Below are 20,209 nucleotides of genomic sequence, written 5' to 3'. Positions count from 1 at the left end.
TTGTTACGGTGGTATGGCTGAATCGGCCAACAATGCCAGCTACTGCTTGTTGAACTGTTGAAAAGGCGCGCCATGGACAGTATTCCACTCCAGTATTCTCCTTTTATTCAGCATTTGACATTCTGACGAAAAACTGAATAAAATCCATGAACCAGTAGTCTCACCATCCAATAAATTTTATTCCAATCCTAGTAGTTAATTATTATGGCGTTCTTCTTTCATTCCACTCTGTCTCGTAAAAGCTAATAAATGGTACCATTACAGCTCTCATACAGTAAAGGAAAGCAAATTTGAGAAAATCTTCCAATCAGTGTGTCCATGTAAAATTCAGCTAGTACTATGTCATATAAATAACACAGTGGCTGGACAACATTATACAATGCTAGTCCTGGTTAGTATAGTGGCAGGAATCCCCGCCGGGTGGCTATGTTTCTATATTTTGCTATTTATTTTGCTTATATTTGAATTACACAATACTGGTGTCAATCTGACTGTTATATAAGCACAAGAAGAAGGTTTGCTAGAAGTTGATCTAAGAATAGGACAACAACGTATCGGGGATCAGATATTGCTTGTACGCTTTTGTAGTCAATTTTACAAAACGCTAAACAACAGCCTAGTCACAACATGTTATAATAATGCTGGTATCGGCTCCTTCTAAGAGTGAAAATCCCCGTAGTCGGCAGGATTTGAACCTGCGTGGGGAAACCCCAATGGATTTCAAGTCCATCGCCTTAACCACTCGGCCACAACTACACGCTAACATGCTGTTGGAAGGAGCCTTTGTGTTCCAATATTTTTACTTTCGCACTGAACATGCAGAGATTAAAAATTTACCGTTACTATGTTGCTCAATTTCTTTCCATCAAATTCAAAAGCATTTGAATGAACTTGCAGCATCCAAACGTTAATTCTGTTTTGTGCTACTTTACATATTGTGCATTCTAGAAAGTTTGATTTCCGCTCATTTACAGCTATCCGTTGCGAACATTTGTAGTAAAAGATGGATTTCAGAGAAATTAGAACATGAACATGTTAAGGATTTCAAGCTGGATTATTTTGTGTCCATGTCTATTTGAGGCATGGTAGTCATATGTATTTAGAACTTCAACAAAATTGGCTGAAGAATTAGCTTTTGCAAGTCAATATGGGCTGCGTCCATAGAGAGTGCTAAAATGACAGAACCTTTGTTGTTGTTACGGTGGTATGGCTGAATCGGCCAACAATGCCAGCTACTGCTTGTTGAACTGTTGAAAAGGCGCACCGTGGACAGTAGGAGTTCTCCTTGGACTATGCCACGTTTGCCTCAACACGGAAGGCCGGTTAGCTCAGTTGGTTAGAGCGTGGCACCAAGGTCGCGGGTTCGATCCCAGTCGCTATCCTTATTAGCACAGCCTGAAATCTTAACGTGTTCATAAGCTGTTCCAGCATACAAACCTTGCCTCACAAAAGTTTTGTATGTGGCTAAGGTAAGTCAATGATGAAGGTTTTAGAACTTTTGAGAACAGATGCAGTAAGACAGTCATTGTTATAGTGGTTAGAATCCCCGCCTCTCATGCAATAGAGACAGTGGTTCAAATTCCCAATGGGGAGGCCTTACTTTACTATTTATGATTGTTCTGCTGGGTTTACACCTTTACAAATTAAACCCTCATGCCAATTGCAAGAGTAAACCCCTTACTCTGCGCTGTCCACCTCTGAATCCGTTGAGGGGTGCTAGCATTACATAAGTCTCAATAAATCGTCAAGGATGCATTTACTTTAATGTACAATAAAGGGAGGCCTGACTTTACTAGTTTTGATTGTTCTGCTGGATTTACACTTTTACAAATTAAACCCTCGTGCCAATTGCAAGAGTAAACGCTTTACTCTGTGCTGTCCACCTCTGAATCCGTTGAGGGGGTGCTAGCATTACAAAAGTCTCAATAAATCGTCAAGGATGCATTTACTTTAGTGTGTGATAAAGTCATTATGTTGGTTGGCAAGGAGAATGCTGCTCTCATAATACCCGGTTTAGTACTGCGTAAGCATACATTTTAGAACTTTTAGATATACTAACTCTTGGATATATTCTACTCAGTGCCAAAGTATATATATATACAGTTAACAATCCTACAAACGTTCAAAGCACTAATTATACTATAGATCTGGAAATGCACCATTGTAGGCAGGTTTAATAGCCGTGACATAGCGATTATGACTTACCATGTGCAGGACGTCCAGTGGCATGAGCCAGGCTAGTCTATGCAAGGGGATGCTAATGTCTGAGCGCTCAATCCCTATCCATTGCTTTTGCGGTAGGTTAAGGAAATATTCCAAGCCTCTAAGCAGGTGGCAGGCTCCTGAATAGGTGCGCGAGTAGGAATAAGGCTGCTTTGGATTTGGGAAGTATTAGGGTGTGAAATTTGATCTGGGATTTTCTTTTGTCCCAGATAAATCATAACAATACATATATATATATATATATATACATATATAGTGTTTGAAAACAAATAAAGAAAGTTAATTCTTCCTCTTTCCACTAGATGGAGAGGCTGGCCCAAGACTGCAGGTCTTCTTGCAGTGTAGGCAATATTGGAAGGAAGTTAAGCTGATGACACTTCACACAGACAGGTGAAGTGAATAACACTGATCAACTTATTATCACGGCACCTGTCAGTGGGTGGGATATATTTGGTAGCAAGTGAACAATTTGTCCTCAAAGCTGATGTGTTAGAAGCAGGAAGAATGGGCAAACGTAAGGATCTGAGCAACATTGACAAGAGCCAGGTTGTGATGGCTAGACGACTGGGTGAGAGCATCTCCAAAACTGCAGCTCTTGCCGGGTGTTCCCAGTCTGCAGTGGTCAGTGCCGATCAAAAGTGGTCCAAGGAAGGAAAAGCGGTGAACCGGCGACAGGGTCATGGGTGGACAAGGCACATTGATGCACATGGGGGTTAAGGCTGGCCAGTGTGGTCAAATCCAACGGACGAGCTACTGTAGCTCAATTTGCTGAAAGAAAGTTAATGCTGGTTCTGATAGAAAGGTGTCAGAACACACAGTGCATGGCAGGTTGTTCTGTGTAGGGCTGCAGTTCAGTCAGGGTGCCCATGCTGACCCCTGTCCACTGCCGAAAGCTCCTACAATGGGCACATGAGCATAAGACCTGGACCGTGGAGCAATGCAAGAAGGTAGCCTAGTCTGATGAATCACATTTTCTTTTACATCACGTGGATGGCCAGGTGCATGTGCGTTGCTTACCTGGACAACCCATGGCACCAGAATGCCCTATGTGAAGAAGGCAAGCCGGTGGAGACAGTGTGATGTTTTGGACAATGTTCTGCTGGGAAACCTTGGGTCCTGCCATTCATGTAGATGTTACTTTGACATGTACCACCTACCTGGGCATTTTTGCAGACCATGTACACCCTTTCATGGACACTATATTTCCTGATGGCATTGGCCTCTTTCAGGAGAATAATGCGCCCTGCCACAAAGTAAAAAGGGATCTGGCCTGGTTTGAGGAACACAACAACGAGTTCAATGTGTTGACTCGGCCTCCAAATTCTCCAGATTTCAATCCAATCGAGCATCTGTGGGATGTGCTGGACAAACAAGTCTGATCCATGGAGGCCCCACCTCGCAACTTACAGGACTTAAAGGATTTGCTGTAAACGTCTTGGTGCCAGATACCACAGCACACCATCAGAGGTCTAGTAGCGTCCATGCCTCGATGGGGCAGGGCTGTTTTGGTGGCAAAAGGGGGACCTACACAATAATAGGCAGGTGGTCATAATGTTATGGCTATTTGGTTTATGTGTCTCATGTGAGCACCAAGTGTGTGTCAAGAAGCCCGCCATCATGCCAGATCTATAGTAAACATATAGTAAGTCGCCTCAGCATCGAATGAATTTTCTTCCAATCCTAGTAGCTCTCCTTTTATTCCACTCTGTCTCGTAAAAGCTCATACCATTACAGCTCTCACACCGCAAAGTAAAAGAAAATTGGAGAATATGTTCTAATCGGTGTGTTCAGCTAGTACTATGTCACATAAAAAACAAAGTGACTAGACTGTAGCAAGGTGGGCAAGGTTAAGTGACCGAATGGTGCTATCACGAGCCTTGCTGCCTGGGACAAATACAGTTTGCTCAATATAGTTGTGTGTGCATGGATGCGTCATGCCCACCAATGCCAGTCCTCGTTAGTATAGTGGTAAGTATCCCCGCCTGTCACGCGGGAGACCGGGGTTCGATTCCCCGACAGGGAGGCATGGTACTCTTTTTTTTTTTTATTTGTTGCTCAAGTTTACTTCATATTGTAATGGACCAATTTGTAAAAACAAAATGCAGAAATCTCAGTTCTCCATAGAGATCCATATTATGGCGTTCTTCTTTCATTCCACTCTGTCTCGTAAAAGCTAATAAATGGTACCATTACAGCTCTCATACAGTAAAGGAAAGCAAATTTGAGAAAATCTTCCAATCAGTGTGTCCATGTACAATTCAGCTAGTACTATGTCATATAAATAACACAGTGGCTGGACAACATTATACAATGCTAGTCCTGGTTAGTATAGTGGCAGGAATCCCCGCCGGGTGGCTATGTTTCTATATTTTGCTATTTATTTTGCTTATATTTGAATTACACAATACTGGTGTGAATCTGACTGTTATATAAGCACAAGAAGAAGGTTTGCTAGAAGTTGATCTAAGAATAGGACAACAACGTATCCGGGATCAGATATTGCTTGTACGCTTTTGTAGTCAATTTTACAAAACGCTAAACAACAGCCTAGTCACATCATGTTATAATAATGCTGGTATCGGCTCCTTCTAAGAGTGAAAATCCCCGTAGTCGGCAGGATTGGAACCTGCGCGGGGAAACCCCAATGGATTTCAAGTCCATCGCCTTAACCACTCGGCCACGACTACACGCTAACAGCTGTTGGAAGGAGCCTTTGTGTTCCAATATTTTTACTTTCGCACTGAACATGCAGAGATTAAAAATTTACCGTTACTATGTTGCTCAATTTCTTTCCATCAAATTCAAAAGCATTTGAATGAACTTGCAGCATCCAAACGTTAATTCTGTTTTGTGCTACTTTACATATTGTGCATTCTAGAAAGTTTGATTTCCGCTCATTTACAGCTATCCGTTGCGAACATTTGTAGTAAAAGATGGATTTCAGAGAAATTAGAACATGAACATGTTAAGGATTTCAAGCTGGATTATTTTGTGTCCATGTCTATTTGAGGCATGGTAGTCATATGTATTTAGAACTTCAACAAAATTGGCTGAAGAATTAGCTTTTGCAAGTCAATATGGGCTGCGTCCATAGAGAGTGCTAAAATGACAGAACCTTTGTTGTTGTTACGGTGGTATGGCTGAATCGGCCAACAATGCCAGCTACTGCTCGTTGAACTGTTGAAAGGGCGGGCCGTGGACAGTAGGAGTTCTCTTTGGACTATGCCACGTTTGCCTCAACACGGAAGGCCGGTTAGCTCAGTTGGTTAGAGCGTGGCGCCAAGGTCGCGGGTTCGATCCCAGTCGCTATCCTTATTAGCACAGCCTGAAATCTTAACGTGTTCATAAGCTGTTCCAGCATACAAACCTTGCCTCACAAAAGTTTTGTATGTGGCTAAGGTAAGTCAATGATGAAGGTTTTAGAACTTTTGAGAACAGATGCAGTAAGACAGTCATTGTTATAGTGGTTAGAATCCCCGCCTCTCATGCAGTAGAGACAGTGGTTCAAATTCCCAATGGGGAGGCCTTACTTTACTATTTATGATTGTTCTGCTGGGTTTACACCTTTACAAATTAAACCCTCATGCCAATTGCAAGAGTAAACCCCTTACTCTGCGCTGTCCACCTCTGAATCCGTTGAGGGGTGCTAGCATTACATAAGTCTCAATAAATCGTCAAGGATGCATTTACTTTAATGTGCAATAAAGGGAGGCCTGACTTTACTAGTTTTGATTGTTCTGCTGGATTTACACTTTTACAAATTAAACCCTCGTGCCAATTGCAAGAGTAAACGCTTTACTCTGTGCTGTCCACCTCTGAATCCGTTGAGGGGGTGCTAGCATTACAAAAGTCTCAATAAATCGTCAAGGATGCATTTACTTTAGTGTGTGATAAAGTCATTATGTTGGTTGGCAAGGAGAATGCTGCTCTCATAATACCCGGTTTAGTACTGCGTAAGCATACATTTTAGAACTTTTAGATATACTAACTCTTGGATATATTCTACTCAGTGCCAAAGTATATATATATACAGTTAACAATCCTACAAACGTTCAAAGCACTAATTATACTATAGATCTGGAAATGCACCATTGTAGGCAGGTTTAATAGCCGTGACATAGCGATTATGACTTACCATGTGCAGGACGTTCAGTGGCATGAGCCAGGCTAGTCTACGCAAGGGGATGCTAATGTCTGAGCGCTCAATCCCTATCCATTGCTTTTGCGGTAGGTTAAGGAAATATTCCAAGCCTCTAAGCAGGTGGCAGGCTCCTGAATAGGTGCGCGAGTAGGAATAAGGCTGCTTTGGATTTGGGAAGTATTAGGGTGTGAAATTTGATCTGGGATTTTCTTTTGTCCCAGATAAATCATAACAATACATATATATATATATATATATATATATATATATATATATATATATATATATAGTGTTTGAAAACAAATAAAGAAAGTTAATTCTTCCTTTCCACTAGATGGAGAGGCTGGCCCAAGACTGCAGGTCTTCTTGCAGTGTAGCCAATATTGGAAGGAAGTTAAGCTGATGACACTTCACACAGACAGGTGAAGTGAATAACACTGATCAACTTATTATCACGGCACCTGTCAGTGGGTGGGATATATTTGGTAGCAAGTAAACAATTTGTCCTCAAAGCTGATGTGTTAGAAGCAGGAAGAATGGGAAAACGTAAGGATCTGAGCAACATTGACAAGAGCCAGGTTGTGATGGCTAGACGACTGGGTGAGAGCATCTCCAAAACTGCAGCTCTTGCCGGGTGTTCCCAGTCTGCAGTGGTCAGTGCCTATCAAAAGTGGTCCAAGGAAGGAAAAGCGGTGAACCGGCGACAGGGTCATGGGTGGACAAGGCACATTGATGCACATGGGGGTTAAGGCTGGCCAGTGTGGTCAAATCCAACGGACGAGCTACTGTAGCTCAATTTGCTGAAAGAAAGTTAATGCTGGTTCTGATAGAAAGGTGTCAGAACACACAGTGCATGGCAGGTTGTTCTGTGTAGGGCTGCAGTTCAGTCAGGGTGCCCATGCTGACCCCTGTCCACTGCCGAAAGCTCCTACAATGGGCACATGAGCATAAGACCTGGACCGTGGAGCAATGCAAGAAGGTAGCCTAGTCTGATGAATCACATTTTCTTTTACATCACGTGGATGGCCAGGTGCATGTGCGTTGCTTACCTGGACAACCCATGGCACCAGAATGCCCTATGTGAAGAAGGCAAGCCAGTGGAGACAGTGTGATGTTTTGGACAATGTTCTGCTGGGAAACCTTGGGTCCTGCCATTCATGTAGATGTTACTTTGACATGTACCACCTACCTGGGCATTTTTGCAGACCATGTACACCCTTTCATGGACACTATATTTCCTGATGGCATTGGCCTCTTTCAGGAGAATAATGCGCCCTGCCACAAAGTGAAAAGGGATCTGGCCTGGTTTGAGGAACACAACAACGAGTTCAATGTGTTGACTCGGCCTCCAAATTCTCCAGATTTCAATCCAATCGAGCATCTGTGGGATGTGCTGGACAAACAAGTCTGATCTTTGGAGGCCCCACCTCGCAACTTACAGGACTTAAAGGATTTGCTGTAAACGTCTTGGTGCCAGATACCACAGCACACCATCAGAGGTCTAGTAGCGTCCATGCCTCGATGGGGCAGGGCTGTTTTGGTGGCAAATGGGGGACCTACACAATAATAGGCAGGTGGTCATAATGTTATGGCTATTTGGTTTATGTGTCTCATGTGAGCACCAAGTGTGTGTCAAGAAGCCCGCCATCATGCCAGATCTATAGTAAACATATAGTAAGTCGCCTCAGCATCGAATGAATTTTCTTCCAATCCTAGTAGCTCTCCTTTTATTCCACTCTGTCTCGTAAAAGCTCATACCATTACAGCTCTCACACCGCAAAGTAAAAGAAAATTGGAGAATATGTTCTAATCGGTGTGTTCAGCTAGTACTATGTCACATAAAAAACAAAGTGACTAGACTGTAGCAAGGTGGGCAAGGTTAAGTGACCGAATGGTGCTATCACGAGCCTTGCTGCCTGGGACAAATACAGTTTGCTCAATATAGTTGTGTGTGCATGGATGCGTCATGCCCACAAATGCCAGTCCTCGTTAGTATAGTGGTAAGTATCCCCGCCTGTCACGTGGGAGACCGGGGTTCGATTCCCCGACGGGGAGACATGGTACTCTTTTTTTTTTGCTCAAGTTTACTTCATATTGTAATGGACCAATTTGTAAAAACAAAATGCAGAAATCTCAGTTCTCCATAGAGAGTGCTAAAATGACAGAACCTTTGTTGTTGTTACGGTGGTATGGCTGAATCGGCCAACAATGCCAGCTACTGCTTGTTGAACTGTTGAAAAGGCGCGCCGTGGACAGTATTCCACTCCAGTATTCTCCTTTTATTCAGCATTTGACATTCTGACGAAAAACTGAATAAAATCCATGAACCAGTAGTCTCACCATCCAATAAATTTTCTTCCAATCCTAGTAGTTAATTATTATGGCGTTCTTCTTTCATTCCACTCTGTCTCGTAAAAGCTAATAAATGGTACCATTACAGCTCTCATACAGTAAAGGAAAGCAAATTTGAGAAAATCTTCCAATCAGTGTGTCCATGTACAATTCAGCTAGTACTATGTCATATAAATAACACAGTGGCTGGACAACATTATACAATGCTAGTCCTGGTTAGTATAGTGGCAGGAATCCCCGCCGGGTGGCTATGTTTCTATATTTTGCTATTTATTTTGCTTATATTTGAATTACACAATACTGGTGTGAATCTGACTGTTATATAAGCACAAGAAGAAGGTTTGCTAGAAGTTGATCTAAGAATAGGACAACAACGTATCCGGGATCAGATATTGCTTGTACGCTTTTGTAGTCAATTTTACAAAACACTAAACAACAGCCTAGTCACAACATGTTATAATAATGCTGGTATCGGCTCCTTCTAAGAGTGAAAACCCCCGTAGTCAGCAGGATTTGAACCTGCGCGGGGAAACCCCAATGGATTTCAAGTCCTTCGCCTTAACCACTCGGCCACGACCACACGCTAACATGCTGTTGGAAGGAGCCTTTGTGTTCCAATATTTTTACTTTCGCACTGAACATGCAGAGATTAAAAATTTACCGTTACTATGTTGCTCAATTTCTTTCCATCAAATTCAAAAGCATTTGAATGAACTTGCAGCATCCAAACGTTAATTCTGTTTTGTGCTACTTTACATATTGTGCATTCTAGAAAGTTTGATTTCCGCTCAATTACAGCTATCCGTTGCGAACATTTGTAGTAAAAGATGGATTTCAGAGAAATTAGAACATGAACATGTTAAGGATTTCAAGCTGGATTATTTTGTGTCCATGTCTATTTGAGGCATTGTAGTCATATGTATTTAGAACTTCAACAAAATTGGCTGAAGAATTAGCTTTTGCAAGTCAATATGGGCTGCGTCCATAGAGAGTGCTAAAATGACAGAACCTTTGTTGTTGTTACGGTGGTATGGCTGAATCGGCCAACAATGCCAGCTACTGCTCGTTGAACTGTTGAAAGGGCGGGCCGTGGACAGTAGGAGTTCTCTTTGGACTATGCCACGTTTGCCTCAACACGGAAGGCCGGTTAGCTCAGTTGGTTAGAGCGTGGCGCCAAGGTCGCGGGTTCGATCCCAGTCGCTATCCTTATTAGCACAGCCTGAAATCTTAACGTGTTCATAAGCTGTTCCAGCATACAAACCTTGCCTCACAAAAGTTTTGTATGTGGCTAAGGTAAGTCAATGATGAAGGTTTTAGAACTTTTGAGAACAGATGCAGTAAGACAGTCATTTTTATAGTGGTTAGAATCCCCGCCTCTCATGCAGTAGAGACAGTGGTTCAAATTCCCAATGGGGAGGCCTTACTTTACTATTTATGATTGTTCTGCTGGGTTTACACCTTTACAAATTAAACCCTCATGCCAATTGCAAGAGTAAACCCCTTACTCTGCGCTGTCCACCTCTGAATCCGTTGAGGGGTGCTAGCATTACATAAGTCTCAATAAATCGTCAAGGATGCATTTACTTTAATGTGCAATAAAGGGAGGCCTGACTTTACTAGTTTTGATTGTTCTGCTGGATTTACACTTTTACAAATTAAACCCTCGTGCCAATTGCAAGAGTAAACGCTTTACTCTGTGCTGTCCACCTCTGAATCCGTTGAGGGGGTGCTAGCATTACAAAAGTCTCAATAAATCGTCAAGGATGCATTTACTTTAGTGTGTGATAAAGTCATTATGTTGGTTGGCAAGGAGAATGCTGCTCTCATAATACCCGGTTTAGTACTGCGTAAGCATACATTTTAGAACTTTTAGATATACTAACTCTTGGATATATTCTACTCAGTGCCAAAGTATATATATATACAGTTAACAATCCTACAAACGTTCAAAGCACTAATTATACTATAGATCTGGAAATGCACCATTGTAGGCAGGTTTAATAGCCGTGACATAGCGATTATGACTTACCATGTGCAGGACGTTCAGTGGCATGAGCCAGGCTAGTCTACGCAAGGGGATGCTAATGTCTGAGCGCTCAATCCCTATCCATTGCTTTTGCGGTAGGTTAAGGAAATATTCCAAGCCTCTAAGCAGGTGGCCGGCTCCTGAATAGGTGCGCGAGTAGGAATAAGGCTGCTTTGGATTTGGGAAGTATTAGGGTGTGAAATTTGATCTGGGATTTTCTTTTGTCCCAGATAAATCATAACAATACATATATATATATATATATATATATATATATAGTGTTTGAAAACAAATAAAGAAAGTTAATTCTTCCTTTCCACTAGATGGAGAGGCTGGCCCAAGACTGCAGGTCTTCTTGCAGTGTAGCCAATATTGGAAGGAAGTTAAGCTGATGACACTTCACACAGACAGGTGAAGTGAATAACACTGATCAACTTATTATCACGGCACCTGTCAGTGGGTGGGATATATTTGGTAGCAAGTAAACAATTTGTCCTCAAAGCTGATGTGTTAGAAGCAGGAAGAATGGGAAAACGTAAGGATCTGAGCAACATTGACAAGAGCCAGGTTGTGATGGCTAGACGACTGGGTGAGAGCATCTCCAAAACTGCAGCTCTTGCCGGGTGTTCCCAGTCTGCAGTGGTCAGTGCCTATCAAAAGTGGTCCAAGGAAGGAAAAGCGGTGAACCGGCGACAGGGTCATGGGTGGACAAGGCACATTGATGCACATGGGGGTTAAGGCTGGCCAGTGTGGTCAAATCCAACGGACGAGCTACTGTAGCTCAATTTGCTGAAAGAAAGTTAATGCTGGTTCTGATAGAAAGGTGTCAGAACACACAGTGCATGGCAGGTTGTTCTGTGTAGGGCTGCAGTTCAGTCAGGGTGCCCATGCTGACCCCTGTCCACTGCCGAAAGCTCCTACAATGGGCACATGAGCATAAGACCTGGACCGTGGAGCAATGCAAGAAGGTAGCCTAGTCTGATGAATCACATTTTCTTTTACATCACGTGGATGGCCAGGTGCATGTGCGTTGCTTACCTGGACAACCCATGGCACCAGAATGCCCTATGTGAAGAAGGCAAGCCGGTGGAGACAGTGTGATGTTTTGGACAATGTTCTGCTGGGAAACCTTGGGTCCTGCCATTCATGTAGATGTTACTTTGACATGTACCACCTACCTGGGCATTTTTGCAGACCATGTACACCCTTTCATGGACACTATATTTCCTGATGGCATTGGCCTCTTTCAGGAGAATAATGCGCCCTGCCACAAAGTAAAAAGGGATCTGGCCTGGTTTGAGGAACACAACAACGAGTTCAATGTGTTGACTCGGCCTCCAAATTCTCCAGATTTCAATCCAATCGAGCATCTGTGGGATGTGCTGGACAAACAAGTCTGATCTTTGGAGGCCCCACCTCGCAACTTACAGGACTTAAAGGATTTGCTGTAAACGTCTTGGTGCCAGATACCACAGCACACCATCAGAGGTCTAGTAGCGTCCATGCCTCGATGGGGCAGGGCTGTTTTGGTGGCAAATGGGGGACCTACACAATAATAGGCAGGTGGTCATAATGTTATGGCTATTTGGTTTATGTGTCTCATGTGAGCACCAAGTGTGTGTCAAGAAGCCCGCCATCATGCCAGATCTATAGTAAACATATAGTAAGTCGCCTCAGCATCGAATGAATTTTCTTCCAATCCTAGTAGCTCTCCTTTTATTCCACTCTGTCTCGTAAAAGCTCATACCATTACAGCTCTCACACCGCAAAGTAAAAGAAAATTGGAGAATATGTTCTAATCGGTGTGTTCAGCTAGTACTATGTCACATAAAAAACAAAGTGACTAGACTGTAGCAAGGTGGGCAAGGTTAAGTGACCGAATGGTGCTATCACGAGCCTTGCTGCCTGGGACAAATACAGTTTGCTCAATATAGTTGTGTGTGCATGGATGCGTCATGCCCACAAATGCCAGTCCTCGTTAGTATAGTGGTAAGTATCCCCGCCTGTCACGTGGGAGACCGGGGTTCGATTCCCCGACGGGGAGACATGGTACTCTCTTTTTTTTTGCTCAAGTTTACTTCATATTGTAATGGACCAATTTGTAAAAACAAAATGCAGAAATCTCAGTTCTCCATAGAGAGTGCTAAAATGACAGAACCTTTGTTGTTGTTACGGTGGTATGGCTGAATCGGCCAACAATGCCAGCTACTGCTTGTTGAACTGTTGAAAAGGCGCGCCGTGGACAGTATTCCACTCCAGTATTCTCCTTTTATTCAGCATTTGACATTCTGACGAAAAACTGAATAAAATCCATGAACCAGTAGTCTCACCATCCAATAAATTTTCTTCCAATCCTAGTAGTTAATTATTATGGCGTTCTTCTTTCATTCCACTCTGTCTCGTAAAAGCTAATAAATGGTACCATTACAGCTCTCATACAGTAAAGGAAAGCAAATTTGAGAAAATCTTCCAATCAGTGTGTCCATGTAAAATTCAGCTAGTACTATGTCATATAAATAACACAGTGGCTGGACAACATTATACAATGCTAGTCCTGGTTAGTATAGTGGCAGGAATCCCCGCCGGGTGGCTATGTTTCTATATTTTGCTATTTATTTTGCTTATATTTGAATTACACAATACTGGTGTCAATCTGACTGTTATATAAGCACAAGAAGAAGGTTTGCTAGAAGTTGATCTAAGAATAGGACAACAACGTATCGGGGATCAGATATTGCTTGTACGCTTTTGTAGTCAATTTTACAAAACGCTAAACAACAGCCTAGTCACAACATGTTATAATAATGCTGGTATGGGCTCCTTCTAAGAGTGAAAATCCCTGTAGTCGGCAGGATTTGAACCTGCGCGACGAAACTCCAATGGATTTCAAGTCCATTGCCTTAACCACTCAGCCACGACTTAGTGGTAAGTATCCCTGCCTGTCATGCGGGAGACCGGGGTTCGATTCCCTGACGGGGATGCATGGTACTTATTTTTTTTTTGTTGCTCAAGTTTACTTCATATTGTAACGGACCAATTTGTAAAAACAAAATGCAGAAATCTCAGTTCTTGTATTTTGAAAACTGAGATATTTGGCGTTACGGGTAAAAAAAAGAAAAAAAAGAGCTTGCTGCGAATTTATACACACTAAGAGAAAAGGGTCGTAGTTGGCAGGATTCGAACCTGCGCGGGGAGACCCCAATGGATTTCTAGTCCATCGCCTTAACCACTCGGCCACGACTACTCACGGAATTTGGCGTACACATGTGCGTGTGTGAGCAGTTGTAGCATACAATCCTTCTCCCACACACTCTTTATATCAAACCCACGACACCAAGTGTGTGTCAAGAAACCCGCCATCATGCCAGATCTATAGTAAACATATAGTAAGTCGCCTCAGCATCGAATGAATTTTCTTCCAATCCTAGTAGCTCTCCTTTTATTCCACTCTGTCTCGTAAAAGCTCATAAACAGTACCATTACAGCTCTCACACCGCAAAGTAAAAGAAAATTGGAGAATATGTTCTAATCAGTGTGTTCAGCTAGTACTATGTCACATAAAAAACAAAGTGACTAGACTGTAGCAAGGTGGGCAAGGTTAAGTGACCGAATGGTGCTATCACGAGCCTTGCTGCCTGGGACAAATACAGTTTGCTCAATATAGTTGTGTGTGCATGGATGCGTCATGCCCACCAATGCCAGTCCTCGTTAGTATAGTGGTAAGTATCCCCGCCTGTCACGCGGGAGACATGGTACTCTTTTTTTTTTTTTTTGTTGCTCAAGTTTACTTCATATTGTAATGGACCAATTTGTAAAAACAAAATGCAGAAATCTCAGTTCTCCATAGAGAGTGCTAAAATGACAGAACCTTTGTTGTTGTTACGTTGGTATGGCTGAATCGGCCAACAATGCCAGCTACTGCTTGTTGAACTGTTGAAAAGGCGCGCCGTGGACAGTATTCCACTCCAGTATTCTCCTTTTATTCAGCATTTGACATTCTGACGAAAAACTGAATAAAATCCATGAACCAGTAGTCTCACCATCCAATAAATTTTCTTCCAATCCTAGTAGTTAATTATTATGGCGTTCTTCTTTCATTCCACTCTGTCTCGTAAAAGCTAATAAATGGTACCATTACAGCTCTCATACAGTAAAGGAAAGCAAATTTGAGAAAATCTTCCAATCAGTGTGTCCATGTACAATTCAGCTAGTACTATGTCATATAAATAACACAGTGGCTGGACAACATTATACAATGCTAGTCCTGGTTAGTATAGTGGCAGGAATCCCCGCCGGGTGGCTATGTTTCTATATTTTGCTATTTATTTTGCTTATATTTGAATTACACAATACTGGTGTGAATCTGACTGTTATATAAGCACAAGAAGAAGGTTTGCTAGAAGTTGATCTAAGAATAGGACAACAACGTATCCGGGATCAGATATTGCTTGTACGCTTTTGTAGTCAATTTTACAAAACGCTAAACAACAGCCTAGTCACAACATGTTATAATAATGCTGGTATCGGCTCCTTCTAAGAGTGAAAATCCCCGTAGTCGGCAGGATTTGAACCTGCGCGGGGAAACCCCAATGGATTTCAAGTCCATCGCCTTAACCACTCGGCCACGACTACACGCTAACATGCTCTTGGAAGGAGCCTTTGTGTTCCAATATTTTTACTTTCGCACTGAACATGCAGAGATTAAAAATTTACCGTTACTATGTTGCTCAATTTCTTTCCATCAAATTCAAAAGCATTTGAATGAACTTGCAGCATCCAAACGTTAATTCTGTTTTGTGCTACTTTACATATTGTGCATTCTAGAAAGTTTGATTTCCGCTCATTTACAGCTATCCGTTGCGAACATTTGTAGTAAAAGATGGATTTCAGAGAAATTAGAACATGAACATGTTAAGGATTTCAAGCTGGATTATTTTGTGTCCATGTCTATTTGAGGCATGGTAGTCATATGTATTTAGAACTTCAACAAAATTGGCTGAAGAATTAGCTTTTGCAAGTCAATATGGGCTGCGTCCATAGAGAGTGCTAAAATGACAGAACCTTTGTTGTTGTTACGGTGGTATGGCTGAATCGGCCAACAATGCCAGCTACTGCTTGTTGAACTGTTGAAAAGGCGCGCCGTGGACAGTAGGAGTTCTCCTTGGATTATGCCACGTTTGCCTCAACACGGAAGGCCGGCTAGCTCAGTTGGTTAGAGCGTGGCGCCAAAGTCGCGGGTTCGATCCCAGTCGCTATCCTTATTAGCACAGCCTGAAATCTTAACATGTTCATAAGCTGTTCCAGCATACAAACCTTGCCTCACAAAAGCTTTGTAAGGTAAGTCAATGATGAAGGTTTTAGAACTTTTGAGAACAGATGCAGTAAGACAGTCATTGTTATAGTGGTTAGAATCCCCGCCTCTCATGCAATAGAGACAGTGGTTCAAATTCCCAATGGGGAGGCCTTACTTTACTATTTATGATTGTTCTGCTGGGTTTACACCTTTACAAATTAAACCCTCATGCCAATTGCAACAGTAAACCCCTTACTCTGCGCTGTCCACCTCTGAATCCGTTGAGGGGTGCTAGCATTACATAAGTCTCAATAAATCGTCAAGGATGCATTTACTTTAATGTACAATAAAGGGAGGCCTGACTTTACTAGTTTTGATTGTTCTGCTGGATTTACACTTTTACAAATTAAACCCTCGTGCCAATTGCAAGAGTAAACGCTTTACTCTGTGCTGTCCACCTCTGAATCCGTTGAGGGGGTGCTAGCATTACAAAAGTCTCAATAAATCGTCAAGGATGCATTTACTTTAGTGTGTGATAAAGTCATTATGTTGGTTGGCAAGGAGAATGCTGCTCTCATAATACCCGGTTTAGTACTGCGTAAGCATACATTTTAGAACTTTTAGATATACTAACTCTTGGATATATTCTACTCAGTGCCAAAGTATATATATATACAGTTAACAATCCTACAAACGTTCAAAGCACTAATTATACTATAGATCTGGAAATGCACCATTGTAGGCAGGTTTAATAGCCGTGACATAGCGATTATGACTTACAATGTGCAGGACGTCCAGTGGCATGAGCCAGGCTAGTCTATGCAAGGGGATGCTAATGTCTGAGCGCTCAATCCCTATCCATTGCTTTTGCGGTAGGTTAAGGAAATATTCCAAGCCTCTAAGCAGGTGGCAGGCTCCTGAATAGGTGCGCGAGTAGGAATAAGGCTGCTTTGGATTTGGGAAGTATTAGGGTGTGAAATTTGATCTGGGATTTTCTTTTGTCCCAGATAAATCATAACAATACATATATATATATATATATATATATATATATATATATATACATATATAGTGTTTGAAAACAAATAAAGAAAGTTAATTCTTCCTCTTTCCACTAGATGGAGAGGCTGGCCCAAGACTGCAGGTCTTCTTGCAGTGTAGCCAATATTGGAAGGAAGTTAAGCTGATGACACTTCACACAGACAGGTGAAGTGAATAACACTGATCAACTTATTATCACGGCACCTGTCAGTGGGTGGGATATATTTGGTAGCAAGTGAACAATTTGTCCTCAAAGCTGTTGTGTTAGAAGCAGGAAGAATGGGCAAACGTAAGGATCTGAGCAACATTGACAAGAGCCAGGTTGTGATGGCTAGACGACTGGGTGAGAGCATCTCCACAACTGCAGCTCTTGCCGGGTGTTCCCAGTCTGCAGTGGTCAGTGCCGATCAAAAGTGGTCCAAGGAAGGAAAAGCGGTGAACCGGCGACAGGGTCATGGGTGGACAAGGCACATTGATGCACATGGGGGTTAAGGCTGGCCAGTGTGGTCAAATCCAACGGACGAGCTACTGTAGCTCAATTTGCTGAAAGAAAGTTAATGCTGGTTCTGATAGAAAGGTGTCAGAACACACAGTGCATGGCAGGTTGTTCTGAGTAGGGCTGCAGTTCAGTCAGGGTGCCCATGCTGACCCCTGTCCACTGCCGAAAGCTCCTACAATGGGCACATGAGCATAAGACCTGGACCGTGGAGCAATGCAAGAAGGTAGCCTAGTCTGATGAATCACATTTTCTTTTACATCACGTGGATGGCCAGGTGCATGTGCGTTGCTTACCTGGACAACCCATGGCACCAGAATGCCCTATGTGAAGAAGGCAAGCCGGTGGAGACAGTGTGATGTTTTGGACAATGTTCTGCTGGGAAACCTTGGGTCCTGCCATTCATGTAGATGTTACTTTGACATGTACCACCTACCTGGGCATTTTTGCAGACCATGTACACCCTTTCATGGACACTATATTTCCTGATGGCATTGGCCTCTTTCAGGAGAATAATGCGCCCTGCCACAAAGTAAAAAGGGATCTGGCCTGGTTTGAGGAACACAACAACGAGTTCAATGTGTTGACTTGGCCTCCAAATTCTCCAGATTTCAATCCAATCGAGCATCTGTGGGATGTGCTGGACAAACAAGTCTGATCCATGGAGGCCCCACCTCGCAACTTACAGGACTTAAAGGATTTGCTGTAAACGTCTTGGTGCCAGATACCACAGCACACCATCAGAGGTCTAGTAGCGTCCATGCCTCGATGGGGCAGGGCTGTTTTGGTGGCAAAAGGGGGACCTACACAATAATAGGCAGGTGGTCATAATGTTATGGCTATTTGGTTTATGTGTCTCATGTGAGCACCAAGTGTGTGTCAAGAAGCCCGCCATCATGCCAGATCTATAGTAAACATATAGTAAGTCGCCTCAGCATCGAATGAATTTTCTTCCAATCCTAGTAGCTCTCCTTTTATTCCACTCTGTCTCGTAAAAGCTCATACCATTACAGCTCTCACACCGCAAAGTAAAAGAAAATTGGAGAATATGTTCTAATCGGTGTGTTCAGCTAGTACTATGTCACATAAAAAACAAAGTGACTAGACTGTAGCAAGGTGGGCAAGGTTAAGTGACCGAATGGTGCTATCACGAGCCTTGCTGCCTGGGACAAATACAGTTTGCTCAATATAGTTGTGTGTGCATGGATGCGTCATGCCCTCCAATGCCGGTCCTCGTTAGTATAGTTGTAAGTATCCCCGCCTGTCACGCGGGAGACCGGGGTTCGATTCCCCGACGGGGAGGTATGGTACTCTTATTTTTTTTTTTTTTTGCTCAAGTTTACTTCATATTGTAATGGACCAATTTGTAAAAACAAAATGCAGAAATCTCAGTTCTCCATAGAGAGTGCTAAAATGACAGAACCTTTGTTGTTGTTACGTTGGTATGGCTGAATCGGCCAACAATGCCAGCTACTGCTTGTTGAACTGTTGAAAAGGCGCGCCGTGGACAGTATTCCACTCCAGTATTCTCCTTTTATTCAGCATTTGACATTCTGACGAAAAACTGAATAAAATCCATGAACCAGTAGTCTCACCATCCAATAAATTTTCTTCCAATCCTAGTAGTTAATTATTATGGCGTTCTTCTTTCATTCCACTCTGTCTCGTAAAAGCTAATAAATGGTACCATTACAGCTCTCATACAGTAAAGGAAAGCAAATTTGAGAAAATCTTCCAATCAGTGTGTCCATGTACAATTCAGCTAGTACTATGTCATATAAATAACACAGTGGCTGGACAACATTATACAATGCTAGTCCTGGTTAGTATAGTGGCAGGAATCCCCGCCGGGTGGCTATGTTTCTATATTTTGCTATTTATTTTGCTTATATTTGAATTACACAATACTGGTGTATAAGCACAAGAAGAAGGTTTGCTAGAAGTTGATCTAAGAATAGGACAACAACGTATCCGGGATCAGATATTGCTTGTACGCTTTTGTAGTCAATTTTACAAAACGCTAAACAACAGCCTAGTCACAACATGTTATAATAATGCTGGTATCGGCTCCTTCTAAGAGTGAAAATCCCCGTAGTCAGCAGGATTTGAACCTGCGCGGGGAAACCCCAATGGATTTCAAGTCCATCGCCTTAACCACTCGGCCACGACTACACGCTAACATGCTGTTGGAAGGAGCCTTTGTGTTCCAATATTTTTACTTTCGCACTGAACATGCAGAGATTAAAAATTTACCGTTACTATGTTGCTCAATTTCTTTCCATCAAATTCAAAAGCATTTGAATGAACTTGCAGCATCCAAACGTTAATTCTGTTTTGTGCTACTTTACATATTGTGCATTCTAGAAAGTTTGATTTCCGCTCATTTACAGCTATCCGTTGCGAACATTTGTAGTAAAAGATGGATTTCAGAGAAATTAGAACATGAACATGTTAAGGATTTCAAGATGGATTATTTTGTGTCCATGTCTATTTGAGGCATGGTAGTCATATGTATTTAGAACTTCAACAAAATTGGCTGAAGAATTAGCTTTTGCAAGTCAATATGGGCTGCGTCCATAGAGAGTGCTAAAATGACAGAACCTTTGTTGTTGTTACGGTGGTATGGCTGAATCGGCC

General features: G+C 42.4%; 9 non-coding genes across 9 annotated transcripts; 3 read left to right on the top strand and 6 right to left on the bottom strand.

Moving 5' to 3' along the window:
• Window positions 1-674: 674 nt before the first annotated feature.
• Window positions 675-756, bottom strand: TRNAS-UGA (transfer RNA serine (anticodon UGA)). The gene has a single exon. It is a non-coding gene; the product is annotated as a tRNA-Ser (tRNA).
• A 3,418-nt stretch (window positions 757-4,174) lies between these two features.
• On the top strand, window positions 4,175-4,246 carry TRNAD-GUC (transfer RNA aspartic acid (anticodon GUC)). The gene has a single exon. It is a non-coding gene; the product is annotated as a tRNA-Asp (tRNA).
• Window positions 4,247-4,828: 582 nt separating this feature from the next.
• Window positions 4,829-4,910, bottom strand: TRNAS-UGA (transfer RNA serine (anticodon UGA)). The gene has a single exon. It is a non-coding gene; the product is annotated as a tRNA-Ser (tRNA).
• A 3,437-nt stretch (window positions 4,911-8,347) lies between these two features.
• TRNAD-GUC (transfer RNA aspartic acid (anticodon GUC)) lies at window positions 8,348-8,419 on the top strand. The gene has a single exon. It is a non-coding gene; the product is annotated as a tRNA-Asp (tRNA).
• Window positions 8,420-9,214: 795 nt separating this feature from the next.
• Window positions 9,215-9,296, bottom strand: TRNAS-UGA (transfer RNA serine (anticodon UGA)). The gene has a single exon. It is a non-coding gene; the product is annotated as a tRNA-Ser (tRNA).
• Window positions 9,297-12,714: 3,418 nt separating this feature from the next.
• On the top strand, window positions 12,715-12,786 carry TRNAD-GUC (transfer RNA aspartic acid (anticodon GUC)). Its single transcript has one exon. It is a non-coding gene; the product is annotated as a tRNA-Asp (tRNA).
• Window positions 12,787-13,904: 1,118 nt separating this feature from the next.
• Window positions 13,905-13,986, bottom strand: TRNAS-AGA (transfer RNA serine (anticodon AGA)). Its single transcript has one exon. It is a non-coding gene; the product is annotated as a tRNA-Ser (tRNA).
• Window positions 13,987-15,292: 1,306 nt separating this feature from the next.
• On the bottom strand, window positions 15,293-15,374 carry TRNAS-UGA (transfer RNA serine (anticodon UGA)). Its single transcript has one exon. It is a non-coding gene; the product is annotated as a tRNA-Ser (tRNA).
• Window positions 15,375-19,662: 4,288 nt separating this feature from the next.
• TRNAS-UGA (transfer RNA serine (anticodon UGA)) lies at window positions 19,663-19,744 on the bottom strand. Its single transcript has one exon. It is a non-coding gene; the product is annotated as a tRNA-Ser (tRNA).
• Window positions 19,745-20,209: the final 465 nt, after the last annotated feature.

Source organism: Sceloporus occidentalis, unplaced genomic scaffold (genome assembly GCF_023333645.1).
Source record: "Sceloporus occidentalis isolate IW3139 unplaced genomic scaffold, rSceOcc1.0.p SCAF_22, whole genome shotgun sequence".
NCBI classification, from domain to species: Eukaryota; Metazoa; Chordata; class Lepidosauria; order Squamata; family Phrynosomatidae; genus Sceloporus; species Sceloporus occidentalis.
The sequence above is the reverse complement of the archived record's forward strand: the minus strand, read 5'-3'. Positions and strand labels throughout refer to the sequence as shown.